Source organism: Rutidosis leptorrhynchoides, chromosome 3 (assembly GCF_046630445.1).
Source record: "Rutidosis leptorrhynchoides isolate AG116_Rl617_1_P2 chromosome 3, CSIRO_AGI_Rlap_v1, whole genome shotgun sequence".
In the NCBI taxonomy this organism is placed as follows: Eukaryota; Viridiplantae; Streptophyta; class Magnoliopsida; order Asterales; family Asteraceae; genus Rutidosis; species Rutidosis leptorrhynchoides.
Genome location: NC_092335.1, coordinates 588,948,180 through 588,970,512, shown reverse-complemented (window position 1 = coordinate 588,970,512; position 22,333 = coordinate 588,948,180).

The following is a 22,333-nucleotide window of genomic DNA, read 5'->3' as shown; positions in this document are numbered from 1 at the left end:
TTCAATCCACCTTCGTTGTCTCATGTTTAGTTGCTTTTGGTCGAAGATGTGTTGGAGACTTTTGTGATCGGTAAAGATAGTACTCTTGGTTCCATAAAGATAGTGTCTCCACATTTTAAGTGTAAATACAACGGCTCCGAGTTTGAGATCATGTGTCGTGTAGTTTCGTTCATGAATTTTGAGTTGTCGAGAAGCATAAGAAATGACTTTCGTTCGTTGCATCAACACACACCCAAAACCATGTTTCGAGGCGTCAGAATACACAACAAAATCGTCATTGCCTTCAGGAAGTGACAAGATAGGAGCGGTGGTTAGCTTTGTTTTCAAGATTTGAAATGCGAATTCTTGTTCGGTCGCCCAATTGAATTTCTTTCCCTTGTGAGTTAAAGCGGTTAGAGGACGAGCAACCAAGGAGAAATCCTTGATGAATCTACGGTAGTATCCGGCGAGACCCAAGAATTGACGAATGTGAGTAGGAGTAGTAGGAGTCTCCCATTTACTAATGGCTTCGATTTTCGTTGGATCGACTTTAATACCTTGGTCACTTACAACATGACCAAGAAATTGAACTTCCTTTAACCAAAATTCACACTTGGAGAATTTGGCATAGAGTCGTTCCTGTCTTAAAAGTTCAAGCACAAGTCGGAGGTGTTCCTCGTGTTCTTCTTCGCTTTTAGAATAAACCAAAATATCATCGATGAACACGATAACGAATTTGTCAAGATACGGTTTGCACACGCGGTTCATAAGATCCATGAAAACCGCCGGTGCATTAGTGAGACCAAATGGCATTACAAGAAATTCATAGCTACCATAACGAGTTCGGAAAGCGGTTTTAGAGACATCTTCCCCCTTAACCCTTACTTGATGATAGCCCGAGCGGAGATCGATTTTTGAATATACACAAGACCCTTGTAGTTGATCAAAGAGGTCATCGATTCGAGGAACAGGATATCAGTTCTTAACCGTCAATTTGTTTAGTTCATGATAATCAATGCACATTCGTAGGGATCCGTCTTTCTTTTTAACAAAAAAAATCGGAGCGCCCCATGGTGAATGGCTAGGTTGGATAAAACCACGGTCAAGTAGTTCTTGGATTTGACTTTGCAATTCTTGCATTTCGGATGGATAAAGTCTATATGGTGCACGAGCTACGGGTACGGCTCTCGGAATAAGATCGATTTGGAATTCTATCGGTCGATGAGGTGGAAGACCCGGCAATTCGTCGGGAAATACATCGGAATAGTCACTAACAATTGGCACATAATCGATGTGCTTCTCATCGGACTTGACTTTCTTAACGTGGGCAATGATCGCAAAACAACCCTTACGGAGTAGTTTTCTAACTTTAAGGTATGAAACGAGGTTGAGTCCGGTGCAACTCTTATCACCATAAACAATCAAAGGTTCACCATTTTCGATAGGAATTCAGATTGCATTAAGATCACAAAGGATGTGAGATTTCGTTTTGGCTAGCCAATTCATACCGATTATTACATCGAAGCTTCCTAGTTCCATGGGTATCAAGTCAATTTCAAATTCATTACCCAAAATGTTTAATGTGCACCCCCGGTAATATGTGTCGGCACTCAATAGTTTCCCGTTGGCCACTTCAATGGTATAAGTGGTATCTAGTGGGAGTGGTGGAGTGCTAAAAGAATGAATCAAAGTCTTAGATACAAAGCATTTATCGGCACCCGAATCGAATAAACAAGTAACATAAGTTTTGTTGAGAAGAAACGTACCCGTGACTAATTCATTGTCATCTCGGGCTTCCTCGGTGTTGATGTTGAAAGCTCGGCCACGCGTATTGGGGTTATCTTTCCTCTTCGATCATGCATTTCTATAATGGCCCGTTTGGCCACATTCATAACAAGTGCCCGTTTTTGGTGCATTGGGCCCCTTTCGAGCGATGAGGGCAACACTTTTACACTCATTGGCCTTATGACCAACTCCTTGGCACCGGTGGCAAATTAACTTGCCACATTCACCAAAGTGATGTTTGTTGCATTTGTTGCAAAGAGGTAGGTTCCCGGCATAACCTTTCTTGCCGTCGGAGGTGTAAGGCTTCTTAGCAAAGTTGTTGTTGCTTGTTTGGGGGGCTTCCCACTTTCTTTTATTGTTACCCGACTTATCCTCGGCTTTAGGTGCCGGCGCTACAATTTCGTCTACCGTTTCTATCAATTTGCGGGCCATGTTCAAAGCTTCTTGATGATTAGTGGGTTTGGATTACATTACTCCGTGTTTGATGCTCTTTGGAAGACCATCCATGTAAAGTTCAACCCTTAAAGCTTCGAGGTTCACAAGATTTGGGCACATCAAAGCTAGTTCGGAAAATTGTTGATTATAAGCCTTGAGATCATTTCCGACCGCCTTTAAAGTTCTTAGCTCTTATTCGAGCCTTCGGGTTTCTTCACGAGCGAAATATTCAACAATCATCTTTTCCCTCAAGTCGGCCCAAGAGAGGGCGTGAGCTTCAACGGTACCCACCGATTGTACATAGGTGTTCCACCATGTGAGGGCGACATCGGCGAAAGTGTAAGTGGAGTATTTGACCTTATCTTGGTCCCGACAACCGCTTATGCTAAAGACGGCATCCGTTTGTTCGAACCATCGAGTGAGAGTAACCGGTCCCCCGGTCCCATCAAAAGTATGAGGTTTGCACCCCATGAAGGCTTTATAGGAGCATCCCTCGCTTGAGTTACCGGCTCCTTGATTGTTATTGTTGTGGTTGTTGTTATTGTTGGAGGAGTGATTGGCCATGGCCGCTTCCACGGCGGTGGCTATCATTCGTTGTAGAGCTTGTTCGGGAGTCTCATGACATGGCACACGACGAGGAGGCATTGTTCCTTCAAAACACAAGAATACCGTTGATTAGTATTTTCAATAATACTAATCATGATATGGAATAAGGATAGAGAGAAAAATTTTCCTTGACTCGCCTTAAATTCTTTATGCCACAATATCGGAACGTTCATATGAGTCACCGTAATATAATCCCGGAAATTATATTACCCTGATTCATATGTGCATTCGACATCATTTCATATAGTCAAGGTGGCGCGTCAATCAAATTAAACAACGTGAGGTTAAGATGAAACAAGAGTAGATATAAGTAGAAACGTTCGAGTATAATGCACAAGTAGTCAAGTAATTCCTACTTCAAGTCTATATGCCGGTTGTAGTCTAGACTCACTAATGTACCCTATGACTCGGGGTTGACACCAATGAACTCTAAATCCCTACAACCAACGCTCTGATACCATCTGTAGCGACCGACCAAATCGTCATTGACGGCACCGTCTACTTAGGTCCCGTTATGTGGTCATAAGTCTTTAAAACAACGTTTGACCAAAAGTATGTCGCATTCATTTCAAAAGTAAAGATGTTTCAAAGTTTACAAGGTAGTTCGACAACTAGTTACATAACAAAGTTTAAAGTACAATTTAAACATATGCGACACAAATGAAAGTAGCCAAAAGACGCTCCACGTATGCATGTTTACTCGACATTCAAGCAAGTATCAAAAGTAATGAGCGGAAGCATGTATCACACAAATGTTCAAGGACCTGAGAAAAACATAGAAATCTGTCAACGAAAACGTTGGTGAAATCATAGGTTTGAGTAAGTAAGTACAAGTAAACCACAAGATTTGCAACAATGATATAATAGTAATACATTCCAAAAGTTTGTTTCACGAGCACGCAATTATCAATGCTTAACATTCCTTCCATAGAACCCCATCACAATAGTGTTAGAACATACACTGTTTCTCGAAAATATATTTCATTCGTAAACGGTAGCGAACCGTTTGAATGAGGGTTTGTCAAACCCATATGGCCATATAACATAAATTCTCGCTTACACCCGGCAAGTGTAACTTATGATAATCGAATTGAGGATTTTTGTTCAAACTCGTATGTAGAATGTTTGTTTTCCTGTACTTGTGTTCACTTAGTAAAAAGAAATGTTTATGTTTTCTCATCCCAAATGTAAGTGCAAAAGAGTAAAAGTGGGACTATGATCTCACCTTGTGTGCACGAGTAATAAGTACTTCAACAAGTAATGTGTGCAAAGAACAATGCTAGTCTTGACCTAAACAAATAGGTTTATATCAATATCGGTAAACACGATAGGTCAAAGTGTTCAATTAGTCCTATGGCTCGTTAAGACTCGATCATAATAGCATGTGAATCAAATTGTCATGTTTCATGCAAGGTACAAGCATAAAAGCATGTTAGAACGATTGCACAAACATTTGGTTAAGTTTGATTAAAAGTCAACTTAGGTCGGGTCAAAGTCAACGAAAAAGTCAACACGTTCGGGTCGGGCCCCGAACTATTTTTATGAGGTTTTTAATCATATATGAGCATGTTAGAACAAGTTACATGTGAATCGGAGGTCCATAGTATAGCAAACATTTTCCGTAAAATGACCAGCGAAGATAGAAGCCTGCCAGTGTATCTGGACGGCGTCCAGATTGTCTGGACGGCGTCCAGCTTTGAAGGCTGAGACGGCGTCCAAAGATCTGGACGGCGTACAGCTTTGAAAACTGGGATGGCGTCCAAGGATCTGGACGGCGTCCAGGTCCGTATTCAAGTCTGATGCAGAAAACTCCTAAGTGCACGAACCAAAAACCAAACTAACACATTTTATGATCCACAAACAACTAAAACATGTATCTTATATCATCGGAAAGGTATTTTGACGAGGAAAACGAATACACACATTTCAACGAGTAATTCAACACTTACAACAACCCAAAACCGCATTAAATGTTCATAATCAAAGGTTCAAGTTCTAAAAACACATTTCATGATTCGGGCAACCAATTTACATGTATGATATGCCGTTTTGAAGGTAATCAAACACACATTGCAACAAAACACTTATTGTAGTGACCCGAACTTTTCCATGTTTATATATATTAATTGAGATTGATATTTACATGATTAAATGTTTCCAACATGTTAAGCAATCAAACTTGTTAAGACTTGATTAATTGAAATATGTTTCATATAGACAATTGACCACCCAAGTTGACCGGCGATTCACGAACGTTAAAACTTGTAAAAATGACATGACGATATATATATGGATATACATATGGTTAACATGAGATTATGATAAGTAAGTATCTCCATAAGTATATTAACAATGAGTTATATACATATAAACAAGACTACTAACTTAATGATTTTTAAACGAGACATATATGTAACGATTATCGTTGTAAAGACATTTTATGTATATATATCATATTAAGAGATATTCATACATGATAATATCATGATAATATAATAATTTAAAATCTCATTTGATATTATAAATATTGGGTTAACAACATTTAACAAGATCGTTAACCTAAAGGTTTCAAAACAACACTTACATGTAACGACTAACGATGACTTAACGACTCAGTTAAAATGTATATACATGTAGTGTTTTAATATGTATTTATACACTTTTGAAAGACTTCAATACGCTTATCAAAATACTTCTACTTAATAAAAATGCTTACAATTACATCCTCGTTCAGTTTCATCAACAATTCTACTCGTATGCGCCCGTATTCGTACTCGTACAATACACAGCTTTTAGATGTATGTACTATTGGTATATACACTCCAATGATCAGCTCTTAGCAGCCCATGTGAGTCACCTAACACATGTGGGAACCATCATTTGGCAACTAGCATGAAATATCTCATAAAATTACAAAAATATGAGTAATCATTCATGACTTATTTACATGAAAACAAAATTACATATCCTTTATATCTAATCCATACACCAACGACCAAAAACACCTACAAACACTTTCATTCTTCAATTTTCTTCATCTAATTGATCTCTCTCAAGTTCTATCTTCAAGTTCTAAGTGTTCTTCATAAATTCCAAAAGTTCTAGTTTCATAAAATCAAGAATACTTTCAAGTTTGCTAGCTCACTTCCAATCTTTTCCCTCAAGTCGGGTTTCTTCACGAGCGAAATATTCAACAATCATCTTTTCCCTCAAGTCGGCCCAAGAGAGGGCGTGAGCTTCAACGGTACCCACCGATTGTACATAGGTGTTCCACCATGTGAGGGCGACATCGGCGAAAGTGTGAGTGGAGTATTTGACCTTATCTTGGTCCCGACAACCGCTTATGCTAAAGACGGCATCCGTTTGTTCGAACCATCGAGTGAGAGTAACCGGTCCCCCGGTCCCATCAAAAGTATGAGGTTTGCACCCCATGAAGGCTTTATAGGAGCATCCCTCGCTTGAGTTACCGGCTCCTTGATTGTTATTGTTGTGGTTGTTGTTATTGTTGGAGGAGTGATTGGCCATGGCCGCTTCCACGGCGGTGGCTATCATTCGTTGTAGAGCTTGTTCGGGAGTCTCATGACATGGCACACGACGAGGAGGCATTGTTCCTTCAAAACACAAGAATACCGTTGATTAGTATTTTCAATAATACTAATCATGATATGGAATAAGGATAGAGAGAAAAATTTTCCTTGACTCGCCTTAAATTCTTTATGCCACAATATCGGAACGTTCATATGAGTCACCGTAATATAATCCCGGAAATTATATTACCCTGATTCATATGTGCATTCGACATCATTTCATATAGTCAAGGTGGCGCGTCAATCAAATTAAACAACGTGAGGTTAAGATGAAACAAGAGTAGATATAAGTAGAAACGTTCGAGTATAATGCACAAGTAGTCAAGTAATTCCTACTTCAAGTCTATATGCCGGTTGTAGTCTAGACTCACTAATGTACCCTATGACTCGGGGTTGACACCAATGAACTCTAAATCCCTACAACCAACGCTCTGATACCATCTGTAGCGACCGACCAAATCGTCATTGACGGCACCGTCTACTTAGGTCCCGTTATGTGGTCATAAGTCTTTAAAACAACGTTTGACCAAAAGTATGTCGCATTCATTTCAAAAGTAAAGATGTTTCAAAGTTTACAAGGTAGTTCGACAACTAGTTACATAACAAAGTTTAAAGTACAATTTAAACATATGCGACACAAATGAAAGTAGCCAAAAGACGCTCCACGTATGCATGTTTACTCGACATTCAAGCAAGTATCAAAAGTAATGAGCGGAAGCATGTATCACACAAATGTTCAAGGACCTGAGAAAAACATAGAAATCTGTCAACGAAAACGTTGGTGAAATCATAGGTTTGAGTAAGTAAGTACAAGTAAACCACAAGATTTGCAACAATGATATAATAGTAATACATTCCAAAAGTTTGTTTCACGAGCACGCAATTATCAATGCTTAACATTCCTTCCATAGAACCCCATCACAATAGTGTTAGAACATACACTGTTTCTCGAAAATATATTTCATTCGTAAACGGTAGCGAACAGTTTGAATGAGGGTTTGTCAAACCCATATGGCCATATAACATAAATTCTCGCTTACACCCGGCAAGTGTAACTTATGATAATCGAATTGAGGATTTTTGTTCAAACTCGTATGTAGAATGTTTGTTTTCCTGTACTTGTGTTCACTTAGTAAAAAGAAATGTTTATGTTTTCTCATCCCAAATGTAAGTGCAAAAGAGTAAAAGTGGGACTATGATCTCACCTTGTGTGCACGAGTAATAAGTACTTCAACAAGTAATGTGTGCAAAGAACAATGCTAGTCTTGACGTAAACAAATAGGTTTATATCAATATCGGTAAACACGATAGGTCAAAGTGTTCAATTAGTCCTATGGCTCGTTAAGACTCGATCATAATAGCATGTGAATCAAATTGTCATGTTTCATGCAAGGTACAAGCATAAAATCATGTTAGAACGATTTCACAAACATTTGGTTAAGTTTGATTAAAAGTCAACTTAGGTCGGGTCAAAGTCAACGAAAAAGTCAACACGTTCGGTGTAGTGACCCGAACTTTTCCATGTTTATATATATTAATTGAGATTGATATTTACATGATTAAATGTTTCCAACATGTTAAGCAATCAAACTTGTTAAGACTTGATTAATTGAAATAGGTTTCATATAGACAATTGACCACCCAAGTTGACCGGTGATTCACGAACGTTAAAACTTGTAAAAAAAACTATATGATGACATATATATGGTTATATGTATAGTTAACATGATATTATGATAAGTAAACATATCATTAATTATATTAACAATGAACTACATATGTAAAAAGAAGACTACTAACTTAATGATTTTGAAACGAGACATATATGTAACGTTTATCGTTGTAACGACATTTAATGTATATATATCATATTAAGAGATATTCGTACATCATAATATCATGATAATATAATAATTTAAAATCTCTTTTGATATTATAAACATTGGGTTAACAACATTTAACAAGATCGTTAACCTAAAGGTTTCAAAACAACACTTACATGTAACGACTAACGATGACTTAACGACTCAGTTAAAATGTATATACATGTAGTGTTTTAATATGTATTTATACACTTTTGAAAGACTTCAATACACTTATCAAAATACTTCTACTTAACAAAAATGCTTACAATTACATTCTCGTTCAGTTTCATCAACAATTCTACTCGTATGCACCCGTATTCGTACTCGTACAATACACAGCTTTTAGATGTATGTACTATTGGTATATACACTCCAATTATCAGCTCTTAGCAGCCCATGTGAGTCACCTAACACATGTGGGAACCATCATTTGGCAACTAGCATGAAATATCTCATAAGATTACAAAAATATGAGTAATCATTCATGACTTATTTACATGAAAACAAAATTACATATCCTTTATATCTAATCCATACACCAACGACCAAAAACACCTACAAACACTTTCATTCTTCAATTTTCTTCATCTAATTGAACTCTCTCAAGTTCTATCTTCAAGTTCTAAGTGTTCTTCATAAATTCCAAAAGTTCTAGTTTCATAAAATCAAGAATACTTTCAAGTTTGCTAGCTCACTTCCAATCTTGTAAGGTGATCATCCAACCTCAAGAAATCTTTGTTTCTTACAGTAGGTTATCATTCTAATACAAGGTAATAATCATATTCAAACTTTGGTTCAATTTCTATAACTATAACAATCTTATTTCAAGTGATGATCTTACTTGAACTTGTTTTCGTGTCATGATTTTGCTTCAAGAACTTTGAGCCATCCAAGGATCCATTGAAGCTAGATCCATTTTTCTCTTTTCCAGTAGGTTCATCCAAGGAACTTAAGGTAGTAATGATGTTCATAACATCATTCGATTCATACATATAAAGCTATCTTATTCGAAGGTTTAAACTTGTAATCACTAGAACATAGTTTAGTTAATTCTAAACTTGTTCGCAAACAAAAGTTAATCCTTCTAACTTGACTTTTAAAAATCAACTAAACACATGTTCTATATCTATATGATATGCTAACTTAATGATTTAAAACCTGGAAACACGAAAAACACCGTAAAACCGGATTTACGCCGTCGTAGTAACACCGCGGGCTGTTTTGGGTTAGTTAATTAAAAACTATGATAAACTTTGATTTAAAAGTTGTTATTCTGAGAAAATGATTTTTATTATGAACATGAAACTATATCCAAAAATTATGGTTAAACTCAAAGTGGAAGTATGTTTTCTAAAATGGTCATCTAGACGTCGTTCTTTCGACTGAAATGACTACCTTTACAAAAACGACTTGTAACTTATTTTTCCGACTAGAAACCTATACTTTTTTTGTTTAGATTCATAAAATAGAGTTCAATATGAAACCATAGCAATTTGATTCACTCAAAACGGATTTAAAATGAAGAAGTTATGGGTAAAACAAGATTGGATAATTTTTCTCATTTTAGCTACGTGAAAATTGGTAACAAATCTATTCCAACCATAACTTAATCAACTTGTATTATATATTATGTAATCTTGAGATACCATAGACACGTATACAATGTTTCGACCTATCATGTCGACACATCTATATATATTTCGGAACAACCATAGACACTCTATATGTGAATGTTGGAGTTAGCTATACAGGGTTGAGGTTGATTCCAAAATATATATAGTTTGAGTTGTGATCAATACTGAGATACGTATACACTGGGTCGTGGATTGATTCAAGATAATATTTATCGATTTATTTCTGTACATCTAACTGTGGACAACTAGTTGTAGGTTACTAACGAGGACAGCTGACTTAATAAACTTAAAACATCAAAATATATTAAAAGTGTTGTAAATATATTTTGAACATACTTTGATATATATGTATATATTGTTATAGGTTCGTGAATCAACCAGTGGCCAAGTCTTACTTCCCGACGAAGTAAAAATCTGTGAAAGTGAGTTATAGTCCCACTTTTAAAATCTAATATTTTTGGGATGAGAATACATGCAGGTTTTATAAATGATTTACAAAATAGACACAAGTACGTGAAACTACATTCTATGGTTGAATTATCGAAATCGAATATGCCCCTTTTTATTAAGTCTGGTAATCTAAGAATTAGGGAACAGACACCCTAATTGACGCGAATCCTAAAGATAGATCTATTGGGCCTAACAAACCCCATCCAAAGTACCGGATGCTTTAGTACTTCGAAATTTATATCATATCCGAAGGGTGTCCCGGAATGATGGGGATATTCTTATATATGCATCTTGTTAATGTCGGTTACCAGGTGTTCACCATATGAATGATTTTTATCTCTATGTATGGGATGTGTATTGAAATATGAAATCTTGTGGTCTATTGTTACGATTTGACATATATAGGTTAAACCTATAACTCACCAACATTTTTGTTGACGTTTAAAGCATGTTTATTCTCAGGTGAATATTAAGAGCTTCCGCTGTTGCATACTAAAATAAGGACAAGATTTGGAGTCCATGTTTGTATGATATTGTGTAAAAACTGCATTCAAGAAACTGATTTCGATGTAACATATTTGTATTGTAAACCATTATGTAATGGTCGTGTGTAAACAGGATATTTTAGATTATCATTATTTGATAATCTACGTAAAGCTTTTTAAACCTTTATTTATGAAATAAAGGTTATGGTTTGTTTTAAAAATGAATGCAGTCTTTGAAAAACTTCTCATATAGAGGTCAAAACCTCGTAACGAAATCAATTAATATGGAACGTTTTTAATCAATAAGAACGGGACATTTCAGTTGGTATCAGAGCGTTGGTCTTAGAGAACCAGAAAATTTGCATTAGTGTGTCTTATCGAGTTTGTTAGGATGCATTAGTGAGTCTGGACTTCGACCGTGTTTTCTTTAAAAATGATTGCTTAACATTTTTGTTGGAAACTATATATTTTTAACATATGAATATTATGTGATATATTAATCTCTTAACGTGTTTGATATTATGTGATAGATGTCTACCTCTAGAACAAGTCCCATTGACTCACCTAATAATAATGAAGAGTCAAATGTAAATTGGAATGATTTGTGGACTGATTCACAAGTTCCCGAAGAGGAACCGGAAGAAGAGTCGGAACCGGAAGAAGAATCGGAACCGGAAGAAGAATCGGAACCGGATGAAGAAATAGAACCGGTGGGGGAAATAATAAAACGGTTAAGTCAAAGAAAATCCTCAACCAACCGACCAAAGTTAATTATGGTCAATGGTGTTTCCGCCAAGGAAGCAAAATATTGGGAGGATTACCAATTCTCCGATGAATCGGATTCCGACGAGAATTCCGATGATGTTATAGAAATTACCCCAACTGAATTTAAAAAGGCAAAAGAAAATAATAAGGGAAAGGGCATAAAAATAGAGAAATCTAATTCCAACCCCGATGAACTTTATATGTATCGTCAACCCCCGAAGTCCTTAAGTTGTAACAATGACCCGGGAACCTCTAAACCACCAGGTTTTTCTAAACCAATGTGGACAACGACGGCTCGTATTAGGGGAACATCATATATCCCTAGAAACTTGGCAAAACGAACCAAAACCGAAGAAGAAGAAACGAGCGAGTCGGAATAAGATAGTTGTATTCGTGTGGTGTAATATATGTAATATAGTGTTCTTATGCTTTATGATATATGTAAAAATTGCTTGTATTAATAAGTATTTTTTTTATGAAACTAACTCTTGTCTATTTTACAGTTTAAAAACACAAAATGGATAGACAACCCAATATTTTAAGAGACCTACCCGGAGACATGATTGATGAAATCTTGTCTAGAGTCGGCCAGAATTCTTCGGCACAACTATTTAAGGCGAGATCAGTTTGTAAGACATTCGAAGAACGTTCCAAGAATGTCTTGGTTTATAAGAGACTTTCGTTTGAAAGATGGGGGATATCACATTGGGAAACCCATAAGTTACGATGTGTTTACTTTGACGCATATATTGCGGGGAACCCAAATGCTATTTTACGCAACGGGTTAAGAAATTATTTTGACTCAATATATCCGAATATTGGACTTCGTGATTTAGAAAAAGCGGCTAACATGCAACATAAAGAAGCATGTTATGCTTACGGATTAGTAATGTTCGCTTCTCACCAAAGTGAGAACAAGAACATCGGGCTACAACTATTAAACAAAACGTTTCCACAAGTGACGGAGTCGGTAATTGGGGTAAGAAATGAGGTTTTTAGATTATTACGGGACTGTTGGACATTACGTAACCCTCGTCCCTTTGATGACGTTACAACACGCTGTCTTATCAACGGCCATAACGGTTATGTTGCACAAGACCAAGGATGGGAAGTAGTCCTAGTAAAACCAGAATGCATGACTTGTTTCTGGACGTATGAATTACGTGTCTTTATTGCCTTTGCCGAACGACTTGTGTACTAGCTAGAATTGTCTTCACAACTATCTTGTATCAAAGTTATTGTGTGCTATATTTCACGCTTTATGTAAAATAAGCGGTATTGTAAGTTTGTAAAATATTGTATAAAAGTTTGAACGCGAAATATTATTACAATCAGTTTTTCATATAGAATTGTAGTAGTTGAATTGTATATTAGCTACTAAGTATGAACTTAACGGGTAGGTACTACCCGAATTTAAACTTATAAAATGCTAATATGAAGAAAAAGCTTTTATAAATGAGTTCATATTATGCTACGAAATACTATTAACTACTCTTAATATTCTGTATGATTAACTTGTTCCATTTAACTATTTTGAAGGAAATGGCACCGACTACTCGACACACCGTGAATATGAATGAAGAGGAATTCCGTACTTTTCTAGCTTCAAACATAGCCGCAGTACAGGCTGCGCTACATACCAACAATAACCTTGGATCTAGCAGTACAGGAAATCGTGTAGGATGCACCTACAAAGAATTCACTGCCTGCAAACCTTTAGAATTTGATGGAACCGAAGGACCGATCGGATTGAAACGGTGGACCGAGAAGGTTGAATCGGTGTTTGCCATAAGTAAGTGTACTGAAGAGGACAAAGTGAAGTACGCTACGCATACCTTCACATGTTCTGCGTTAACATGGTGGAATACCTATCTAGAGCAAGTGGGACAAGATGATGCGTACGCACTACCGTGGTCAGCATTCAAGCACTTGATGAACGAGAAGTACCGTCCCAGAACCGAGGTCAATAAGCTCAAGACAGAACTTAGAGGGTTACGAACCCAAGGATTTGATATTACCACGTACGAAAGACGATTCACAGAATTGTGCCTATTGTGTCCGGGAGCATTCGAAGATGAGGAAGAGAAGATCGACGCGTTTGTGAAAGGATTACCAGAAAGAATCCAAGAAGATATAAGTTCACACGAGCCCGCCTCCATACAACAGGCATGTAGAATGGCTCACAAACTAGTGAACCAGATTGAAGAAAGAATTAAAGAACAGACTGCTGAAGAGGCCAATGTGAAGCAAGTCAAAAGAAAGTGGGAGGAAAACGGTGATAAGAATCACCAATACAACAACAACAGCAATTACAACAATAATCGCAACAATTATCCGAACAATCGCAACATCAATCGCAACTACAACAAACGGCCCAACAACAAAAACAACAACAACAACAACAACAACAACAGCAACTACAACAATCATCCCAACAACAATAATAACCGCAACAACAACAACAATCAGAAGCAGCTATGCCAAAGGTGTGAAAAGAATCACTCGGGGTTCTGCACCAAATTTTGCAACAAGTGTAAAAGAAATGGTCATAGCGCGGCGAAGTGTGAGGTCTACGGACCAGGGGTTAATAGAACGAAAGGAACAAATGGTGTCAGAACGAGTAATGGCGGAGCAAGTAGTGTCGGAGCAAGTTATGCCAATGTAGTTTGTTATAAATGTGGAAAACCAGGCCACATTATTAGAAATTGCCCGAACCAGGAGAACACGAATGGACAAGGCCGTGGAAGAGTTTTCAATATTAATGCGGTAGAGGCACAGGAAGACCCGGAGCTTGTTACGGGTACGTTTCTTATTGACAATAAATCTGCTTACGTTTTATTTGATTCGGGTGCAGATAGAAGCTATATGAGTAGAGATTTTTGTGCTAAATTAAGTTGTCCATTGACGCCTTTGGATAGTAAATTTTTACTCGAATTAGCAAATGGTAAATTAATTTCAGCAGATAATATATGTCGGAATCGAGAAATTAAACTGGTTAGCGAAACATTTAAGATTGATTTGATACCAGTAGAGTTAGGGAGTTTTGATGTGATAATCGGTATGGACTGGTTGAAAGAAGTGAAAGCGGAGATCGTTTGTTACAAAAATGCAATTCGCATTATACGAGAAAAAGGAAAACCCTTAATGGTGTACGGAGAAAAGGGCAACACGAAGCTACATCTTATTAGTAATTTGAAGGCACAAAAACTAATAAGAAAAGGTTGCTATGCTGTTCTAGCACACGTCGAGAAAGTACAAACTGAAGAAAAGAGCATCAATGATGTTCCCATTGCAAAAGAATTTCCCGATGTATTTCCGAAAGAATTACCGGGATTACCCCCACATCGATCTGTTGAATTTCAAATAGATCTTGTACCAGGAGCTGCACCAATAGCTCGTGCTCCTTACAGACTCGCACCCAGCGAGATGAAAGAACTGCAAAGCCAATTACAAGAACTTTTAGAGCGTGGTTTCATTCGACCAAGCACATCACCGTGGGGAGCTCCTGTTTTGTTTGTCAAGAAGAAAGATGGTACATTCAGGTTGTGTATCGACTACCGAGAGTTGAACAAACTTACCATCAAGAACCGCTACCCACTACCGAGAATCGACGACTTATTTGATCAACTACAAGGCTCGTCTGTTTATTCAAAGATTGACTTACGTTCCGGGTATCATCAAATGCGGGTGAAAGAAGATGATATTCCAAAGACTGCTTTCAGAACACGTTACGGTCATTACGAGTTTATGGTCATGCCGTTTGGTTTAACTAATGCACCAGCTGTGTTCATGGACCTTATGAACCGAGTGTGTGGACCATACCTTGACAAGTTTGTCATTGTTTTCATTGATGACATACTTATTTACTCAAAGAATGACCAAGAACACGGTGAACATTTGAGAAAGGTGTTAGAAGTATTGAGGAAGGAAGAATTGTACGCTAAGTTTTCAAAGTGTGCATTTTGGTTGGAAGAAGTTCAATTCCTCGGTCACATAGTGAACAAAGAAGGTATTAAGGTGGATCCGGCAAAGATAGAAACTGTTGAAAAGTGGGAAACCCCGAAAACTCCAAAACACATACGCCAGTTTTTAGGACTAGCTGGTTACTACAGAAGGTTCATCCAAGACTTTTCCAGAATAGCAAAACCCTTGACTGCATTAACGCATAAAGGGAAGAAATTTGAATGGAATGATGAACAAGAGAAAGCGTTTCAGTTATTGAAGAAAAAGCTAACTACGGCACCTATATTGTCATTGCCTGAAGGGAATGATGATTTTGTGATTTATTGTGACGCATCAAAGCAAGGTCTCGGTTGTGTATTAATGCAACGAACGAAGGTGATTGCTTATGCGTCTAGACAATTGAAGATTCACGAACAAAATTATACGACGCATGATTTGGAATTAGGCGCGGTTGTTTTTGCATTAAAGACTTGGAGGCACTACTTATATGGGGTCAAAAGTATTATATATACCGACCACAAAAGTCTTCAACACATATTTAATCAGAAACAACTGAATATGAGGCAGCGTAGGTGGATTGAATTATTGAATGATTACGATTTTGAGATTCGTTACCACCCGGGGAAGGCAAATGTGGTAGCCGATGCCTTGAGCAGGAAGGATAGAGAACCCATTCGAGTAAAATCTATGAATATAATGATTCATAATAACATTACTACTCAAATAAAGGAGGCGCAACAAGGAGTTTTAAAAGAGGGAAATTTAAAGGATGAAATACCCAAAGGATCGGAGAAGCATCTTAATATTCGGGAAGACGGAATCCGGTATAGGGCTGAAAGGATTTGGGTACCAAAATTTGGAGATATGAGAGAAATGGTACTTAGAGAAGCTCATAAAACCAGATACTCAATACATCCTGGAACGGGGAAGATGTACAAGGATCTCAAGAAACATTTTTGGTGGCCGGGTATGAAAGTCGATGTTGCTAAATACGTAGGAGAATGTTTGACGTGTTCTAAGGTCAAAGCTGAGCATCAGAAACCATCAGGTCTACTTCAACAACCCGAAATCCTGGAATGGAAATGGGAAAACATTACCATGGATTTCATCACTAAATTGCCAAGGACTGCAAGTGGTTTTGATACTATTTGGGTAATAGTTGATCGTCTCACCAAATCAGCACACTTCCTACCAATAAGAGAAGATGACAAGATGGAGAAGTTAGCACGACTGTATTTGAAGGAAGTCGTCTCCAGACATGGAATACCAATCTCTATTATCTCTGATAGGGATGGCAGATTTATTTCAAGATTCTGGCAGACATTACAGCAAGCATTAGGAACTCGTCTAGACATGAGTACTGCCTATCATCCACAAACTGATGGGCAGAGCGAAAGGACGATACAAACGCTTGAAGACATGCTACGAGCATGTGTTATTGATTTCGGAAACAGTTGGGATCGACATCTACCGTTAGCAGAATTTTCCTACAACAACAGCTACCATTCAAGCATTGAGATGGCGCCGTTTGAAGCACTTTATGGTAGAAAGTGCAGGTCTCCGATTTGTTGGAGTGAAGTGGGGGATAGACAGATTACGGGTCCGGAGATTATACAAGAAACTACCGAGAAGATCATCCAAATTCAACAACGGTTGAAAACCGCCCAAAGTCGACAAAAGAGCTACGCTGACATTAAAAGAAAAGATATAGAATTTGAAATTGGAGAGATGGTCATGCTTAAAGTTGCACCTTGGAAAGGCGTTGTTCGATTTGGTAAACGAGGGAAATTAAATCCAAGGTATATTGGACCATTCAAGATTATTGATCGTGTCGGACCAGTAGCTTACCGACTAGAGTTACCTCAACAACTCGCGGCTGTACATAACACTTTCCACGTCTCGAATTTGAAGAAATGTTTTGCTAAAGAAGATCTCACTATTCCGTTAGATGAAATCCAAATCAACGAAAAACTCCAATTCATCGAAGAACCCGTCGAAATAATGGATCGTGAGGTTAAAAGACTTAAGCAAAACAAGATACCAATTGTTAAGGTTCGATGGAATGCTCGTAGAGGACCCGAGTTCACCTGGGAGCGTGAAGATCAGATGAAGAAGAAATACCCGCATCTATTTCCAGAAGATTCGTCAACACCTTCAACAGCTTAAAATTTCGGGACGAAATTTATTTAACGGGTAGGTACTGTAGTGACCCGAACTTTTCCATGTTTATATATATTAATTGAGATTGATATTTACATGATTAAATGTTTCCAACATGTTAAGCAATCAAACTTGTTAAGACTTGATTAATTGAAATAGGTTTCATATAGACAATTGACCACCCAAGTTGACCGGTGATTCACGAACGTTAAAACTTGTAAAAAAAACTATATGATGACATATATATGGTTATATGTATAGTTAACATGATATTATGATAATTAAACATATCATTAATTATATTAACAATGAACTACATATGTAAAAAGAAGACTACTAACTTAATGATTTTGAAACGAGACATATATGTAACGTTTATCGTTGTAACGACATTTAATGTATATATATCATATTAAGAGATATTCGTACATCATAATATCATGATAATATAATAATTTAAAATCTCTTTTGATATTATAAACATTGGGTTAACAACATTTAACAAGATCGTTAACCTAAAGGTTTCAAAACAACACTTACATGTAACGACTAACGATGACTTAACGACTCAGTTAAAATGTATATACATGTAGTGTTTTAATATGTATTTATACACTTTTGAAAGACTTCAATACACTTATCAAAATACTTCTACTTAACAAAAATGCTTACAATTACATTCTCGTTCAGTTTCATCAACAATTCTACTCGTATGCACCCGTATTCGTACTCGTACAATACACAGCTTTTAGATGTATGTACTATTGGTATATACACTCCAATTATCAGCTCTTAGCAGCCCATGTGAGTCACCTAACACATGTGAGAACCATCATTTGGCAACTAGCATGAAATATCTCATAAGATTACAAAAATATGAGTAATCATTCATGACTTATTTACATGAAAACAAAATTACATATCCTTTATATCTAATCCATACACCAACGACCAAAAACACCTACAAACACTTTCATTCTTCAATTTTCTTCATCTAATTGAACTCTCTCAAGTTCTATCTTCAAGTTCTAAGTGTTCTTCATAAATTCCAAAAGTTCTAGTTTCATAAAATCAAGAATACTTTCAAGTTTGCTAGCTCACTTCCAATCTTGTAAGGTGATCATCCAACCTCAAGAAATCTTTGTTTCTTACAGTAGGTTATCATTCTAATACAAGGTAATAATCATATTCAAACTTTGGTTCAATTTCTATAACTATAACAATCTTATTTCAAGTGATGATCTTACTTGAACTTGTTTTCGTGTCATGATTTTGCTTCAAGAACTTTGAGCCATCCAAGGATCCATTGAAGCTAGATCCATTTTTCTCTTTTCCAGTAGGTTCATCCAAGGAACTTAAGGTAGTAATGATGTTCATAACATCATTCGATTCATACATATAAAGCTATCTTATTCGAAGGTTTAAACTTGTAATCACTAGAACATAGTTTAGTTAATTCTAAACTTGTTCGCAAACAAAAGTTAATCCTTCTAACTTGACTTTTAAAAATCAACTAAACACATGTTCTATATCTATATGATATGCTAACTTAATGATTTAAAACCTGGAAACACGAAAAACACCGTAAAACCGGATTTACGCCGTCGTAGTAACACCGCGGGCTGTTTTGGGTTAGTTAATTAAAAACTATGATAAACTTTGATTTAAAAGTTGTTATTCTGAGAAAATGATTTTTATTATGAACATGAAACTATATCCAAAAATTATGGTTAAACTCAAAGTGGAAGTATGTTTTCTAAAATGGTCATCTAGACGTCGTTCTTTCGACTGAAATGACTACCTTTACAAAAACGACTTGTAACTTATTTTTCCGACTAGAAACCTATACTTTTTTTGTTTAGATTCATAAAATAGAGTTCAATATGAAACCATAGCAATTTGATTCACTCAAAACGGATTTAAAATGAAGAAGTTATGGGTAAAACAAGATTGGATAATTTTTCTCATTTTAGCTACGTGAAAATTGGTAACAAATCTATTCCAACCATAACTTAATCAACTTGTATTATATATTATGTAATCTTGAGATACCATAGACACGTATACAATGTTTCGACCTATCATGTCGACACATCTATATATATTTCGGAACAACCATAGACACTCTATATGTGAATGTTGGAGTTAGCTATACAGGGTTGAGGTTGATTCCAAAATATATATAGTTTGAGTTGTGATCAATACTGAGATACGTATACACTGGGTCGTGGATTGATTCAAGATAATATTTATCGATTTATTTCTGTACATCTAACTGTGGACAACTAGTTGTAGGTTACTAACGAGGACAGCTGACTTAATAAACTTAAAACATCAAAATATATTAAAAGTGTTGTAAATATATTTTGAACATACTTTGATATATATGTATATATTGTTATAGGTTCGTGAATCAACCAGTGGCCAAGTCTTACTTCCCGACGAAGTAAAAATCTGTGAAAGTGAGTTATAGTCCCACTTTTAAAATCTAATATTTTTGGGATGAGAATACATGCAGGTTTTATAAATGATTTACAAAATAGACACAAGTACGTGAAACTACATTCTATGGTTGAATTATCGAAATCGAATATGCCCCTTTTTATTAAGTCTGGTAATCTAAGAATTAGGGAACAGACACCCTAATTGACGCGAATCCTAAAGATAGATCTATTGGGCCTAACAAACCCCATCCAAAGTACCGGATGCTTTAGTACTTCGAAATTTATATCATATCCGAAGGGTGTCCCGGAATGATGGGGATATTCTTATATATGCATCTTGTTAATGTCGGTTACCAGGTGTTCACCATATGAATGATTTTTATCTCTATGTATGGGATGTGTATTGAAATATGAAATCTTGTGGTCTATTGTTACGATTTGACATATATAGGTTAAACCTATAACTCACCAACATTTTTGTTGACGTTTAAAGCATGTTTATTCTCAGGTGAATATTAAGAGCTTCCGCTGTTGCATACTAAAATAAGGACAAGATTTGGAGTCCATGTTTGTATGATATTGTGTAAAAACTGCATTCAAGAAACTGATTTCGATGTAACATATTTGTATTGTAAACCATTATGTAATGGTCGTGTGTAAACAGGATATTTTAGATTATCATTATTTGATAATCTACGTAAAGCTTTTTAAACCTTTATTTATGAAATAAAGGTTATGGTTTGTTTTAAAAATGAATGCAGTCTTTGAAAAACTTCTCATATAGAGGTCAAAACCTCGTAACGAAATCAATTAATATGGAACGTTTTTAATCAATAAGAACGGGACATTTCATTCGGGTCGGGTCCCGAACTATTTTTATGAGGTTTTTAATCATATATGAGCATGTTAGAACAAGTTACATGTGAATCGGAGGTCCATAGTATAGCAAACATTTTCCGTAAAATGACCAGCGAAGATAGAAGCCTGCCAGTGTATCTGGACGGCGTCCAGATTGTCTGGACGGCGTCCAGCTTTGAAGGCTGAGACGGCGTCCAAAGATCTGGACGGCGTACAGCTTTGAAAACTGGGATGGCGTCCAAGGATCTGGACGGCGTCCAGGTCCGTATTCAAGTCTGATGCAGAAAACTCCTAAGTGCACGAACCAAAAACCAAACTAACACATTTTATGATCCACAAACAACTAAAACATGTATCTTATATCATCGGAAAGGTATTTTGACGAGGAAAACGAATACACACATTTCAACGAGTAATTCAACACTTACAACAACCCAAAACCGCATTAAATGTTCATAATCAAAGGTTCAAGTTCTAAAAACACATTTCATGATTCGGGCAACCAATTTACATGTATGATATGCCGTTTTGAAGGTAATCAAACACACATTGCAACAAAACACTTATTGTAGTGCCCGAACTTTTCCATGTTTATATATATTAATTGAGATTGATATTTACATGATTAAATATTTCCAACATGTTAAGCAATCAAACTTGTTAAGACTTGATTAATTGAAATATGTTTCATATAGACAATTGACCACCCAAGTTGACCGGCGATTCACGAACGTTAAAACTTGTAAAAACGACATGACGATATATATATGGATATACATATGGTTAACATGAGATTATGATAAGTAAGTATCTCCATAAGTATATTAACAATGAGTTATATACATATAAACAAGACTACTAACTTAATGATTTTTAAACGAGACATATATGTAACGATTATCGTTGTAAAGACATTTTATTTATATATATCATATTAAGAGATATTCATACATGATAATATCATGATAATATAATAATTTAAAATCTCATTTGATATTATAAATATTGGGTTAACAACATTTAACAAGATCGTTAACCTAAAGGTTTCAAAACAACACTTACATGTAACGACTAACGATGACTTAACGACTCAGTTAAAATGTATATACATGTAGTGTTTTAATATGTATTTATACACTTTTGAAAGACTTCAATACGCTTATCAAAATACTTCTACTTAATAAAAATGCTTACAATTACATCCTCGTTCAGTTTCATCAACAATTCTACTCGTATGCGCCCGTATTCGTACTCGTACAATACACAGCTTTTAGATGTATGTACTATTGGTATATACACTCCAATGATCAGCTCTTA